Source organism: Pipistrellus kuhlii, unplaced genomic scaffold, assembly GCF_014108245.1.
Source record: "Pipistrellus kuhlii isolate mPipKuh1 unplaced genomic scaffold, mPipKuh1.p scaffold_m20_p_21, whole genome shotgun sequence".
Taxonomy (NCBI): Eukaryota; Metazoa; Chordata; class Mammalia; order Chiroptera; family Vespertilionidae; genus Pipistrellus; species Pipistrellus kuhlii.
Genome location: NW_023425520.1, coordinates 13,592,473 through 13,609,114, shown reverse-complemented (window position 1 = coordinate 13,609,114; position 16,642 = coordinate 13,592,473).

The window sequence follows — 16,642 nt, the reverse complement described above, 5'->3', positions numbered from 1 at the left end:
CACTCTTCCACTGAGCCAAACTGGTTTCAGCTAGCCTTTTCAGAGATCATAATAATCTGGCCACTCAGTGTATATCCAATGTCTACATTTTACACATATTTCTATAAAAATATCTTGACTAAAAAAATAAGTAATTAATTGTTAAAAAGATATTTGTCATAACAATAGATAAATCTTAATAACTTTACTAAAATCTGAATATGCTTTACTAGACGTAAAACCTGTAATAAATTCTAAGTCAAAAGCATATCAGCTGTGATTCTTATCATGCATGAATTCCAAGGTCTCCCAGTGTCCCAGCAGTGGCACCAGGCATTCCGGCCAGGAGGTTGTCAGTGAAAGGTGGGAAAGAACGTGCGGCAGCAGAAGAAAAATCTGTGGAGAAAATTCTAGTTATGGTCAAACCAGGTGACAGCATCCTCTCCAGATACAGAGATAAGTGCAGTCTGTGGGACACTTGAAGAGAGGAGGGGAGGATTCGGTGCTTCGTGATTCACAGCAAACTCTGGAAAAGCCAGGTGACTAAGGAAACTGACACAATCTCAGAGAGGTCCACCTGTGCCCCACCCCAGACACACCAGCTCCACCCCTACCTGGTAGCTAGGCTTTACCTAGAGATGAGGGCGAGCTGTGGATGTTTGCTTCCTCCTAGGATGACAGAAGATGTGATATATTTTTTAAAAATATTTTTATTAAGGGAGAGGAAGAGATAGAAACATCAATGATGGGAGAGAATCATGGATCGGCTGCCTCCAGTACTCCCCCTACCGGCGATGGAGCCTGCAATCCAGGCATGTGCCCTTGACTGGAACCAGACCCAGGACCCTTCAGTCCACAGGCGACACTCATCCAGTGAGCCAGACCAACCAGGGCAAGATGTGATATTTTTAACAAGACTTCAAGCACCATCACTAGGCTGGGAAAGCTTGAGGGCATGCCCTTTATATGTTTTAAACCCAAGCTACCGTATGTTACTGACATTTACGGGCCAAAACCTGAAGCTCCCAGCTTTTAGCTGTGACCTTCAGTAACAAAGTTTGCAAATATTAGTAACAGGATTTTCCACCGGGAAATATCTAACACAGAAAAAAAAAAATCTCCAAATATTTCAGTTATAACACCTTTAAATCCTTCTGTCCTGATCAAGTATTAGTTTGAGACTATCTCTGCTTTTTAGAATCTGAAAACTATCCTATATAATAAAAGCCTAATATGCAAAATGACCAAACTGCAGAACAATTGGTCCCTATGATGCGTACTGACCACCAGGGGGAAGGCCCTCAATGCAGGAGCTGCCCACAGCCTGCAGGCCTCAGGTCAGCCAAGGTGGGTGCCAGTGGGGGCCCCTCAATCACCCTGCAGATCACCTTGCAGAGGGAGGTGAACAATAGTGGCATCAGGAGGCAGGGCCAGCTAGCAGGCCGATCAGCCCTGATCTCCCGCCAGGCCTAGGGACCTTACCCATGCATGGATTTTGTGCACTGGGCCTCTAATAGCATATGAATATGTTGCATAATTTTTACCAGCAACTTGAATTAGTATTCAGGACTCAAGAATCCCAACAAAATGAATGTATAATACATGGAAGTATGAAATAGCTATATAGGTTTTATTTAAGATATATGTTTTAACTTTAAATTAAATGAAAAAATATCTGTGAAGTAGTTGGCATATACCTTAGAATTGTGTAAAGCCATCATTGTTGAATAAGAATAGTAGTTAAGCTTCAGCAATTTATTACAGATTCTAAACTAGGTTGACAATTACTAATTCAATATTATTTTTGGAGAAATAATTCTGAAACTGTAAAGTACAACTTCTGAATACTTTCAAATCTAAAAATATGCATGGTTATACATGCAAACACACAGGATTGAAAAGTGGAGGATACTTTTCTTGGGGCAAAACAGTTGTAATTATCATGCCCATCAGTGTTTTCTTCTTCTCCAAGAACTTGTCCTGAGGGCGCGCCCAGCCCCTGGAGGCTCAGGTGCTGATCTGTCCGTTTTCAGGGACTAGAAGTGCCTCTGCAAGGCCTCCTGCGAGCTTAACATGCAGCCTCCGCACTCCTGCCGAGGTGCGGTGCGTGTCCCATTAGTCTTACCTGACCACAAATGCTCCCTTCAGCAGGTGTGATGTTCAATTATTCCTATAAATGGAATGACAGAGGGAAGCGATAAAACCACTTATAAACTGGTTAGTTTTGTAAATCATAGTTCCATTCTAAGGAAAGTGAATATATTATCCCTCAGGTTGTATGTGGCATGCCACCATGTTGCACTTGCCTTCTCTATCCCTTGAACAGTGTGGGTATTTCATATGTGGTTTTTTTTTAACTGTAACATTAGAGCAATTTAATCCAACTCTATAGGAATGAAAGGTGTTTGAATTCCTATATATTTTGTTCTCATGAAACCAGAAGAACTAGAACTGGTATATGTCTCTTATTTATGGCCTATTGGAACCTTTTTTGTTTCACTTTTATATAAAGTTAAAAACTTCCCTGTCAGGACTGCTTTCTCTGTGTCCCATAGATTTGGGCTTGTTGTGTGTTCATTTTCATTTGTTTCTAGGAAGTTTGAATTCTTTCTTTCTTTCTTTCTTTCTTTCAATCTTTCTTTCTTTCTTTCTTTCTCTTTCTTTCTCTCTCTCTCTCTCTCTCTCTCTCTCTCTCTCTCTCTCTCTCTCTCTCTCTCTCTAGATATCATTTGTAACTCATTCATTTTTAATAAAATGCTATTTAACCTCCATGTGATTGAAAGGTTTTGAGTGCTTTTATTGTAGTTGATTTCTAATTTCATGCCGTTGTATCTGAGAAAATACTTGATATGATTTCAATCTTCTTGAACTTGTAGAGACTTTTTTTGTGCCCTAACACGTGGTCTGTCTTTGAGAATGGCCCATGTGCACTTGAGAAGAATTTATATTCTGAATTTTGGGGTGAAATGTTCTATAAATGTCAACTACATCCATATGATCGAATGTGTCATTTTGAGTCACTGTTTCCTTGTTAAGTTTTTGTCAGGAAGATCTATCCAATAAAGTCAGTGGGGTGTTTAAGTCCCCTGCTATCACTGTATTGCTCTTGATCTCTCCCTTAAATTCCTCCAGAAGGTCTCTCAGTGTATTTAGGCGCTCCCATATTGTGTGCAGATAAGTTTACCAGGGTTATATCCTCTTGTTGGATCAATCCCTTTAGTATTATGTAGCTACCTTTATTGTCTTTTATGATAGCCTTCATTTTTAAGTCTATTTTTTTTCAAATATGAATATTGCTATCAACATTTTTTTCATTTGCATTTGCATGGAAAATTTTTCCATTCCTTTACTCTCATTCTATGTGAGTCTTTTGTTCTCAGGTGATTCTCTTTTAGATAGCATATATTTGGGTCATGTTTTCTTATCCATTTAGCACCCTATATCTTTTGGTTGGAGCATTTAATCTATTTGCATTTCAAGCTATTATTGATACTTATTTATTACCATTTGCCTTTTTAATTATTTATGCCTATGTTTCTCTCTCTCTCTCTCTCTCTCTTTCTCTCTCTCTCTCTCTCTCTCTCTCTCTCTCTCTATATATATATATATATATATATATATATATATGTATTATATATATTATATATTATTATTATTATTATTACAGCAGTCTCCTTAACATTTTTTTCACAATGCTGGTTTGGTGGTGATAAACTCTTTTATCCATTTTTGTTTGTTTGTTTGGTTTGGGAAGCTCTTTATATCACCATCTATTTTGAATGATAGCCTTACTGAATATATTAATCTTGGTTTCAGATCTTTGCTTTTCATTATCTTGAATACTTTATGCCATTTCCTTCTGGTCTTAAGAGTTTCTGGTAAAAAATCAGCTGACAGCTTTACAGGAGCTCCTTTGTAGGTAACAGATTGCTTTTCTCTTGCTGCCTTTAAGATCCTCTCTTTGTCTTTAATTTTTGGCATTTCAATTATGATGTGTCTGGGTGTGGGCCTGTTTGGTTTCTTCTTCCTTGGGACTCTCTGTGCCTCCTTGCATGAGTTTTTCCTTCTCCAGGTTAAGGAAGTTTTCTGCCATGAATTCTTCAAAAGTGATCAAGCGATAGTGATGTTCTCTATCACTTGATTACTTTCTACACCTTCTGGTATCCCTATGGTGTGAATATTATTACCTTTCCTGTTGTGACACAGCTTCCCATTTTTTAATTTTTTTTCTTTTTGATTCTTTGATTGAATGTTTTTTGTTTTTGTTTTTCTATCCTGTCTTCTAATTAACTGATCTGATCCTGGGCTTCCCCTAATCTGCTGTTTATTCCTTCCAATGCGTTTGTTATTTCTGTTATGTCAGTTTTCATTTCCAACTAGCCATTTTTCGTAATTTCTATATATTTTATCATGCTTTTGAACATCCTTATAATCATTACTCTGAAATCTGTATCTGATAAATTGCTTATCACCATTTAATTTGGCTTTTCTTCTGGAGAATTCTCTTATTCTTTCATTTGGGAATTTTTATTTTTGTCTCCCCATTTTGGCTGTCTATTTGGCAGCCTGCATTCCCTCTGCTGGGGCTGGGTGTGTTTGGAAAGGACCAAGGTGTGCACAAGGTCAGCTTTTCCCAGTCCTAGGTCTAGATGCAGATCAGGCTGAAACTCAACCACCCAGAGACCCCCTTCTGTCTGCACTCTGATTGTTATTCACAGCCTTTTAATGAGCCGCAGGCTATAGACAATAGCAAGGCATTAACTCAGCAGGGTGGGAAGAGAGAGTTCCCAATGTGTGGGCATTGCTTCTTCACCAATCAAAAGCTGCCTGGATGGCAAAGATCTGCCTAAGGAAGATGTCCTCTGCAGATAGGGGTATGGGGTGGCTGCCTTATAAGCTTTAACCCCAGAGCCTCAAGGCTGGATTCTCCTCACACAACTCTAGTCCACTCTGCCCTCCCTCTGCCAGGGCTCAAGGTGAGTGACTGTAAAAAACATTTTGTGCACTGGCCCTTTAAGATGGCGCTTGCATTATAGCCATCTCTCCCTGGCAGACAGCAACCCACTGCTTTTCACAATCAGATAATAAGTTGGCACCTTTCTCAGTTCTGGTGCTCTCTGCAGGGCCCAGGTTGGGGTTAGATCCTGCAATTCTCAGTGTGAACCCCAAGCAGCTGAGCTATCTCCCCAGAACTTCAGCTACTAGCCAGCCCATTCCTGCCTCCGCACTTCCTGTCTCTGCAGTCTCCACTTTCCATCCTTGGTTATCAGGGTCCTTGCCAGCTAATCTTCTGTTGATTATTCAGGTTGGTTTCCCTATATTTTAGTTGCAATTCCAATTTGGTCCTGGGAAAGTGTTGATACACTTTCCACTTAATCCACCCCCATCTTGGACTCTGTTAAGTCTCATTTTAAACTGTTCTGCATAGAAATATGTTTCCTTCATCACCCTATGTCACATAAACTCCCACACAAATTGTTATATATCCTGAACCTGTAATAGAGTTTCTGAATCTTCCACACTGTATCTGCCTGCTGCTTGATTTTGTGTGGTTCTCTGTTAAAATGCAGGCTTCATAAGGCAGCAACAATTCATTTTCATATTCACCACCACACTACATTGACTGGCGCCTCATTTGGTATATAATGGGGTTTTAATTAATCTTTTCTTATCAATAATTCAAACAGATAGTTTTTAAAGGCAATGGTTAAAATATTCAAGCATAAACTTGAAATAGATGTAATTCCTGTAGATTCTGAAGCCAAGTTCAATAAATAGTGTTTCTTACAGATTGTGTTAGTGGACAAGGTCTATTTCCTCTCTTGTGTGGTTTTTCTATCTGTATAATGAAGCTAATTATAGTCCACTTCATAGACTATCAGTGAAAATATCTAAGCAAATATATATACCATAAAACTTTAGAACAGTCCCCAGAATATCACTGCTTCAAATTCATTATTTTCACATAAAAATTAAATATTAAAAAATCATATAAAATGAATAATGATCATATCTGACACAAAGAAAACACACTTAAAATAGATTGTAGAGTTTCATAACACTTCCTTGAAGGCATTTCTCTAAGATTTTCTTAGATTCGCCTAACTTATAAAGCTTAGTTAATAGCCTATTGCTTTGGTTTACAAAGTCAGAGTCAGAGATTCAATGGAGGCAATTATCTTTCACAAGGTCAGGACACAGCGCTTTCAGGATATGGCTTGTTTGAAAGGAGCTGATCTGTTTAAGAAAACATTTTTATATTATAATTAGTCTTCATCATAATCCCCTCAGTGTTAGCATTAGGTAAACAGCTTCTGTATAAACTTGTTTCAAGGACCTCTGAACATGGGCCGCATGTTCAAAAAGAGAAATGAGGAGTAAAAGCGAGAGCAAGAAATCCTCACAAGCCATAAGGTGGCTCCCCAAACCGGCCGCCACAGCCCGTTCTCTGCGTCTCCGGCTGAAGTGGTGGGCACAGCGTCCGAGGGCATCGCGAGGTGTGGGTGTTCGAGCACATGGTTCTGTGTCTCTATGTCCAGTGCTGTTCCCACAGTATTCTATAACTGAAGGTGATGCCAATCATAGGAACATTCTTGTTTAAACACACCCATCAGCCTGGGGCCTGTGGGATCAATATGTTTCACTTTCTTCTGGGCCATTCTGCCCTAAGTTGGGGCCCTGTGATAAATACTGGTTAACTATTATAAGAACACTAAGGCCTGGTTTATGAATTCATGCACCAGTGGTGTCCCTTGGCCTGACCAGTGGGATGGGGCCAAAACCAGCTCTCTGACATCCCCCAAGGGGTCCGGATTGTGAGAGGGCACAGGCCAAGCGGAGGGACCCCACCAGTGCATGATTAGGGTCAGGGAAGGATGTAGGAGACTAGCCAGCCTGGGACGGACCCTGGGAGGGCTCCAGGGTATGTCCGGCCCATCTTGCTCAATCCTGATTGGCCAGACTCAAGAAGCAAGCTAACCTACCAAAGTGTCTGCCACTTGTGGTCAGTGCATGTCATAGCAAGTGGTTGACTGGCTTTAGCATATCATTACTATATTATGCTTTGATTGGTTGAATGGACAACTGGACACTTAGCATATAAGGCTTTTATTATATAGGATCATTAATAAAAGAATGTATCCAGAAGAAAGCAAATGGGATATTGAAAAGACATGAAATGGTATCATCATAGTAAAGATTTGAAGGTGCTGATATAAAGAGAGCATGCATCTTATTTTTATTATTATTGAATAATTGAAATACTATTACCAAAGAAAAAATATTAAATTTGGCAGTCATGCCCATTTTTCTGTACCAGATCTTCCATTCTATGTTTTTACATAACTGAAATTACTTCTTAAAATTTTATATTTTTATTCCTCTAACTCAGAAGTTCTAAAAACCATTGCACCTTGGAGTCAGTGGGAAACATTAAAAGTTACCCATGCCTTGGACTCATCCATAAAGATTCTAATTTAATTGGTCTTGGGTGCTGTCTGGACAGTGGCAAATTTAAAAAACTCTCTCAACTAATTCTCATAAGCAGATAAGATTGAGAATTACAGCTTTAATGAATGTTATTTTTCTATGCCTTAACTTCTTCACCTACCTAATTGCAACTCATTTATCTATATCTCAGATGAAGGGTCATTTTCTCAGAATAGCCTAATTTAGTACCTTCTATATCCTTAATTTATAACCCCATGCTGTCCTAATACCTCCATGTTCAAAACACTCATAAATTTTTACTGACAGAACGTGTTTAAGGTTTGTCTTTTTTATCCAGAAAGATCCTGAGGCAGGAGAAATATATGCATGCTTTTACTTTGATATCCTACATATTTTATGATGTAGAATAAAGCATGTTTTAGGGTCCCAATAAATTAAAAACAAAACAAAATGAACTCAGATCAAGAGGTAGAAATTTCAACAATAATAGGTTCCATTTTAACATTAATACTATAACTAAATTATCTATAATTTACTGAATAGCCATGATATAACAAAGGCATTATCTTCCATTCTCAATAACCTCCCCTGATTTGATACACATAAGACAAAATAATAAAGAGGTTGATAAAATTGCCCAAGGTTACAAGCTAGGAAGTACAGGACCCCATTGTAAGGTTGACAATACCACCTGTGTATTTCCCACTGTGTGATACTATATCTCAATAATATAAGAAAACATACTGGAAACTTATTACACTCAAGACTACGTGAGGTTACCTTGTCCATTGTCAAGTTTTCGTCATTGGTAGTATGCCAAGGAATGCTTCCTAGAGACAGCTTTCCTCAAATAGTGTTTGCTGGCATAATCTCATGAATCTCATTCTTTTTGAAGATTCCTCTCTATCTCCTGATCTATCTGTGCAGTGTGTGTGATAGAGTGTAATCTAGAGTGTATGGCTTTGGTGACAATTTTTAATAGACTGTTCTATTTATAGTGGGAATTTTAATATAAACCTTAAAGATAATAAATTGTGTATCTTTGTGCAATATGTATAAATATACGTTCAGAATACAGTGGGTTGCATTTCTATTTTTACCTGAATATCAATCAATACCAATGGTTCTCTACAGAGAGGTAAGTGGGTCTTCCCCTGAGCATGGGAGGTCAGAACACAGTGAGTGCAAGCCTCTTAATTAAAGGTGTTACTTAATGACACAATTTTAAATTTACTTTTCCAGAAACATAGAGTATTAAACTCAGGTTACTTTATATATATAATTTAATGTTTAAATGAATGAGGTATCACCTCATCTCTTTCAGAATGACTATCATCAACAAACCAACACATGACAAGTGCTGGCGAGGATGCAGAGAAAAAGGAACCCTCGTGCACTGCAGGTGGGAATGCAGACTGGTGCAGCCACTAGTGCTCTCCAGGTCCCTCCAGGGAGAACAGTATGGGGTTTCCCCCCAAAATTAAATATGGAACTGCCATTTGACCTAGTGATCCCACTTCTAGGGAATATATCCCAAGAGTCCCAAAATATCAAACAGAAAGAATGTATGCACCCTTATGTTCATAGTAATAAAGGAATTTATAATCTGACAGAGCACCTGGATTAACCTGAAAAATAACCATATTATTTTATTTTTTTATATTTTATTGATTCTTTTAACAGAGAGGAAGGGAGAGAGACAGAGTTAGAAACATCAATGAGAGAGAAACATCCAACAGTTGCCTCCTGAACACCTTCTACTGGGGATGTGCCCACAACCAAGGTACATGCCCTTGATCGGAATCGAACCTGATCGGAATCGAACCTGGTGCCCCCTGCCTCCCCCGCCCTCCCTGCAGTCCACAGGCTAGATGCTCTATTCACTGGGCCAAACCGGTCAGGATAATAACCATATTATTTTAAATCTTATAACACATACACTTATGTGAATAGGAGGGTAAGTTTCCTTTTCAAGGCCTGTGTAAAGCGATTGGGAAGGTGACTCAGCTATGAATCCAGCAAGCAGAACTGATAGATGTCAAAACAGCATCTCATCCACATCATCTCATTGCCTGACAACTAAGGACAATAGCTGACATTTGCAGACCTCCAGGGCTGCAAGTACTGCATTCCGTTCCCAGCCTCACCCCAGCCCACTCCCCTGCACCTGCTGTAAGACACGACCTGAATGCTTGTGCACGCCCTGTCTTCCTGGTTGGCCGGCCTTCTCAGTAAACACCTTATGTGATTCAATCCTGCCTTCATCATTGGACAGTTTGAGCCCAACTGGGGGATTCCTGGTAACAACAGCAGCACAAGTTACAATAGCTGAGATCTGGAAACAGCCCACGGCCCACCAGCAGACGAGTGGATAAGAAGCTGTGGTACATCTACACCATGGAGTACTATGCAGCTGTAAAAAGAAGGATCTCTTAACCTTCGGGACAGCAGGGAGGGGCCTGGAGAGCACTGTGCTGAGTGAAATAAGCCAGTCAGACAAAGACAAGTATCACATGACCTCACTCATATGTGGAACCTAATAAGCAAAATAAACTGATGAATAAAATAGATCCAGAGACATAGAATCATGGAACAGACATCAATTTCAGAGGGAAGGCAGGTGCTGGGTGAGGGTGGGGGAGGAAAGAGATTAACAAGGCAACTTACATACATACATGGACCCTGACAATAGAGTGGGGAAGGCCTGGGACAGGTGGGTGGAAGGGTCAATGAGAAAACAAAGAACAACAACATAGGGGCATCTGTAATACTTTCAACACTAAAGATACATTTTGGAAGTTGGGAAAAGTAAAAATAAGAAAAATTAAAAAGTTTCTTCTACAAACACAGGAGATGGATAATATGCCTGTCCCATAATCTCCCGTGAAGAGGTATCCTCATCCCACCAGCTCACTGAACCCGGAGAACAAAAACAGTGTTTGCGTTTCCCGGCATTAGAATCTTCAAAACTAAGGAAAACAGATATTCAGTGTGAGCCGGCAAAATGACCTTTCCATAGGAACAAGCTAGCCTGTCTTGTGTGTGTGTTATTTTTCTGTTTTTTGTTTGTTTGTTTGTTTGTTTTCATCATTAAGTTTACAGAGTTAGTTTTTTATCATATTGATCATTCTGCATATTTTCAGGTCAAAACTGACAGTGGCCTTATTATTTTTCATTTGAAACTTACTGATTTTCTGCCTGTACCTTACAGGTCAATTAAAAAAAAAAGTTATTATAATCCCTTGATTTACATATTTTCTAAAAGATAGCACAGCAATAGGAACCCTTTCATCAGACTGCCGAGGTTACCCAACCACTATTCTGTGGTCATTTTTACTTTAAGATATGTCAGTTTCTTGTTCATTTAAAAAATATATATATTTTTTTTATTAATTTCAGGGAGGAAGGGAGAGGGAGAGAGAGAGAGAAACAGCAATGATGAGAAAGAATCATTGATTGGCTGCCTCCTGCATTCCCCACACTGGGGATCAAGCCCACAACCCGGGCATGTGCCCTTGACATGAGTTGAATCTGGAACCCTCAGTCCAATGCTCTAGCCACTGAGCCAAACCAGCTAGGGCCATTAGGACATTTAAAACACTTTTAGACATGCGCATGGTTCATGGAGGAAACTAAGCATGATACACTGGTGGTTCAGCAGCACACTGCATTCAAAGTTGATGAAATCACATCCGGAATCGCCTTCATGAGAAGTTAGCGATGTTGCCATTGTGCTCTCTGAGCTCAGAGGAATTTGACTCAAAACAAGAGCCACGGCACTGAGATTCCATCAATCACATGTAATCGCCATCGTCCTTGGCTTTAAACACTGTGAGCTCTTCTTCCCTTCTTTGTTACCAATGTGACTTGAAAATATAAAAAAAACACAAGACAATATTATTCAGGATGTGGAAATTAAAAGGGACCAGTCTAACTCTCCTATTGTCATTCAGCCAGTAATGAGCTGCTAATGGCTGCTTCCCACTGGGAAAACTTCATCTAACACTAAGTGGTTCTAAATGGGCGTTTCCATTAACATATATGGCTGATGCTCCATAAGGGCCGTTCACTGTGTGCTATTTGGACTATGAAAAGTCAATCTGGAATTCTGGAAGGAGCGTCATTAAATGAAAACCTCACTACCGAAGAATGAGCTGTGAATTATGACTTCAGCTCTGCCACGCAATTCCTCTGAGAATGTAATGCAGCATCTTAAACAATCAATCCCTTCATTTTCATAAGTGGACTGGAAAATAGTCATTGGAGCCCCATACCTACGCTTATGAAAATGGAGACATTCATTGCATAGAAAGACTGTGTTCCTGGAGGCCAGAATCTGCTCCCCTGAAAAGATGGACAAACCAGTTCAGTAGAGGACTTAGTTCATTGGGTCTCTCCCTAAACCCCAGCTTTAAGCCGTTTCTGTGCTTCTTTAGTCCCTGAATGTGAACCCCATCTCTGGCACATTCCTCTTGCACCCTATTGAAGTCAGACACATTAGCTGCTGACATACACCGGCTCATTATTTAATCACCCCAATACTTTTCACTATGCCCTTTATTGATGCTCTGAATGGGATGACACAGTGACGTCAGAATATAGGCCAAGGTGTGGATATCCTGGTTACATGTTTTCAAGGTCACCCACAATGCACCATTGCCTCTGTGATGATGGCCACTTTGCGATTTCAAAACATCGCAGGCATGTCCAGGGCGATGAGGTTCAGGTGTGCCCTGGGTCAGAGAAGTGGCAGGAGTCTGCCAGAGCATCGATCTCTGCATCAGGCTATCAATTCAGAAACTGAGAAAGTGGTAATTCAGACTCACTGTCCTCACTGATCTCCAAGTCCATCTTAATCAGAAGCAAAAAGGACATGGTTTGCAGGCTCCTTATATTATAAATATCATTAAGAAACTAACTTAACAAAAACAACTTAGAGCTCTGGGTCATTAGGCTCAGCGAGTATTATTTAACAGAAATGTGAATGTTTTCCACATCTAGCCAACAATTCCCTGACAGAAGCATCATGCTTCCCAGATCCATTCAAAGTCATAACAGGAATAAACTACATTGATTCTGCCACCATTTATCCTACAAATATGTAGAGTGGCATCTATAATTTACTTATTACTTGTGAATTAATTTAAAAAAATATTCCCTGAAAACCATCTACAATGTTTTCAAGTTTACCCCATGAAAAGATGAGGTTTACCCTTCACCCTTGAACTTGTCTCGGCCTCGTGATCTTTGCTACCTCACAGCTGTTAGACATCACAAAGTGGGCAGAGATGTGCACGTGCTGGTGCACTGGGCTTGCTCTCTGTTCCCCATCCACACCCTTCCTCTGCCCTGAGAGAGAGTCAGGGGGGCCTGGAGGAGAGTAACAGATCCAATGGACAGGTCTCCGAAATGCCCACTGGCAGAGATATGGTCCAGGGGTGAAAAGGAGACAATTCTACACCATGCAGCCATTGCCTCACCAGAGATCAGCCAACCAGGCCCAGTCCAAAGATAACACCCAGCAGAGCCCGATGTACAGCCCTGCCCAATTGCTGAATCCTGTCAGCAACCTTGCCCAGAGAGCGTGCTCAGACAGCTACCCCACTCAGCAATGAAGCACTGTATCTTGTCCCACCACACTGGGTTACAGCTGGACGTCCCTCCCAACCAAGGAGCCCAGGCAGTGACCTTTGGAACAGTGGCACGCAGGTAAAGGTCTGGCTGGTGGTGAAGCCTGGCCTAGGGCCTCACCCAGCTTCAGGGCAGAGCCTGCCTCCCAACCTGCCTGCAGAGCACAGCCTGAGGCCCTGGCCAGCTGCAAAACCCTACCTAAGGCATTGCCTGACCTGAACCCCAGCCAGAGGCACACCTAGTCAGGAACACAGCCCAGAGAGGGCACAGATGAGAAGTGATTGCAGATTCTCCTGCCTGGGAATGTGTGCAGTCCCCTTGAGCAGCGAAAGTGGGGGAGATGCAGAGCTCAACTAGAGGCTCCACCAGACTACACACCACAATCAGCAGCCCACCTGACCAGGGAGCTCATTCAGTGGTCCCATTTGACATGGAGCCAACTAGAGGAACTCACACCCATGACCTCAGAGCACCAGCAGTAGCCTTGCCCAACTAGGAACCTTGAGAGCAGCCACATGTGCCCATGAGCACTATCAGCTAACCTGTCCAGTAGCCCACACTGAGCTGAATGGTGAGGGTCCTTTCCTGACAGAGTGATCCTGCAAAGTCTGGAAGAAGAGACTGCTTACACAAACGTGCAATAGCAATGAAAGGACTCAGGTCCATGAAAAATCAGGAAAGCATGACACCACAAAAACAACAGCAAAAAACAACAACAAACAAACAAAAAAACTAATGAAACTCCAATAGCTAACCTACAGAAATGGAGATGTATGGCCTGTGAACAAAGAATTCAGAATAGCCCAGCTGGCATGGCTCAAAGGTTGAGCATCAACCCATGAACCAGGAGGTCACAGTTAAATTCCTGGTCAGGGTACATTTCTTGGTTATGGGCTTGGTCCCCAGTGTGGAGCATGCAGGAGGCAGCTGATCCATGATTCTCTCTCATCATTGATCTCTCTCTCTCTCTCTCTCTCTCTCTCTCTCTCTCTCTCTCTCTCTCTTTCATTCCTCTGGGCAGCATGGGAAGTGGGAAGGCAGCTCTGGGCTAGAGTGAAGGCAGAAAGGTAGCTCCGGCCAGAGCAAAGGCGGTGCCTGCAGCCAGGGGAAGTAAGGCCCAGTCTTGCAGGAATCTTTGTGCATCAGGCCTCTAGTATACTAATCATATACTAAGGCCACTCAACTGCTCACTCTGATGTGCACTGACCACCAACAGGCAGGCAGTTGATCAGTCAACCAATTGTTATGAAGTGCACTGACCAGCAGGGGGGGCAGATGCTCCTACTGGTAGGTTAGCTTGCTGCTGGGATCAGGCTGATCAGGATTGAGTGAGATGGGCTGGACATGCCCTGGAACCCTCCCACAGTCTCTCCCTAGCTGTCCAACTTCTTACATCCCTCCCTGGCCCCGATCATGCACCAGTGAGGGCCCTCAGCCTGGCCTGTGCCCTCTTGCAATCTGGGACCCCTTGAGGAATGTCAGAGAGCCGGTTTTGGCTCAATCCTGCAGACCAAGCCAAGGGGCCCCACTGGTGCATGAATTTCATGCACTAGGCCTCTAGTATATCTATAAATGTACAATGGAATATTATTCAAGCAAAAAGAGAGAGAGAGAGAGAGAGAGAGAGAGAGAGAGAGAGAGAGAGAGAGAGATATCTTACAAAAGATAACTGTTGAAAACAAATGAAGTTAAATAAGCCAGACACAGAAGCCCACAGGCTCATGACTCCATTTATCTGAAATATCCAGGATAGGGAATACCTAGAGGTAGAAAAACAAAACAAAACAGTTGTTGTTAGAGACTGTGGGGTGTGGGGAATGGGGCCTGATCACTTACTAGCTATTGGTCTTCTTCTGTGGTGATGACAACATCTGGAAACTAAGTAGACTCATGGTTACACAACATCCCAAGTGTGCTAAACGCAATTGAGTGTACACTTCCAAACGTGAATCGTATGTTTTATGAATTTTAGCTCAAATGTTGCCAGATGGGAGTGGTTGGGGTGTTAGAATTGTTGAAAAAGTTGAATGGATTAAGAAGTACAAATTGGTAGTTATAAAATAGTCACAGGGATGTAAAGTGCAGCATAGGGAATCTATCCTAAAAAAGCCTAAGTGGCCCTGTGCCCTTGTACCCTCACATCATCACAAGATGGCTTCCCATGTTGTCACAAAATGACCACCACAAGATAGCCATCACAGTATGGCCACCACAAGATGGCCAGCAAGGGAGGGCAGTTGGGGGTCATCAGGCTATCAGGGGAGGGCAGTTAGGGGCGGTGGGCCCTGCAAGGGGGGCAGCAATTGAGGACAATCAGGCCAGCAGGGGCATAATTAAGCATCAATCAGCCCAGGAGGGGAGCAGTTAGGGGGCAATTAGGCAGGCGATCAGTCGAGTGGTTAGGAGCCAACAGTTCCAGATTGTGAGATGGATGTCTGACTGCCAGTTGGACATCCCCTGAGGAGTCCCAGATTGGAGAGGGAGCAAGCTGGGCTAAGAGACACCCCACTAGTGCATGAATTTCATGCACTGGGCCTCTAGTATGGTCAATAATATTCTAACAAGTATGTATGGTGTCAGATTGGTACAAGACTTATTGGAGTGGTATTTAGTAAGTTATAAGACCTTGAATCACTGGGGTGTACACCTGAAACTAATATAATATTGAATGTCTACTGTAATTAAAAAAATGTTTTAAACATAAAAAAATAATGTTTTGGTAATAAATATATAACATAAATAGGTGGTTAAAATTTTTTTATAATAAAATTTGTCCGGAAAATATGAGTCTTTATTATATAGCATGCATTATATAATACTATTACCGTATTTTTCGGACCATAAGATGCACTTTTTTTCCCCCAGAAGTGGGGGGAAAAAGTCCCTGCGTCTTATGGTCCAAATATAGCCTACACATATACTTTAAAAAAAAAGTTTTTTTACTTGCCCGGCTCTGTGTGGTCTCTGTGTGCTTGCCCGGCTCTAAAATGGTTCTAAATGCTGCTGTTTACTTTACAGGGTTGATTACATGTGTTTATGACTGTGATGTTGGGTTTTAATGCACATAAAATATTTTAGGACACTATTTGTTTCAGAATCTTTTTTTCTTCATTTCCCTTCTCTAAAAACTGGTGCGTCTTATGGTCCGGAGCGTCTTATGGTCCGAAAAATACGGTAAGTGGCATGAAGTCATGTTATTGAGATTTTTAAAATTTATTTTAATGGCTTGTCAGTAATTTTTCACCACATGAGAAATCAGAGTTGTTTAACATAGGGATGTGAAGTTTTAAAAATTATTTCTTTAAAGCTTTACAGATGCTCTGATAAATGATCTGATATGCCCTGTTATCCTCCTAAATATATTTCAATTCATTCTACATAACTTTAAGCATTCAGAGACCTGCCAAACATTTTACTAATTAGCAGCAATATGATATGTATGGTTACTTTTAACATATTGTGATTTTTAAATTTTAAAGTAACTTTAAAAACTTTAATCTCTGATGTTTGATCTTTAAATGTTGCTAGAGGTATTCTTACCTTTTTACCTTTCAGATTCAATTACTTCTATATCCTTCTGACT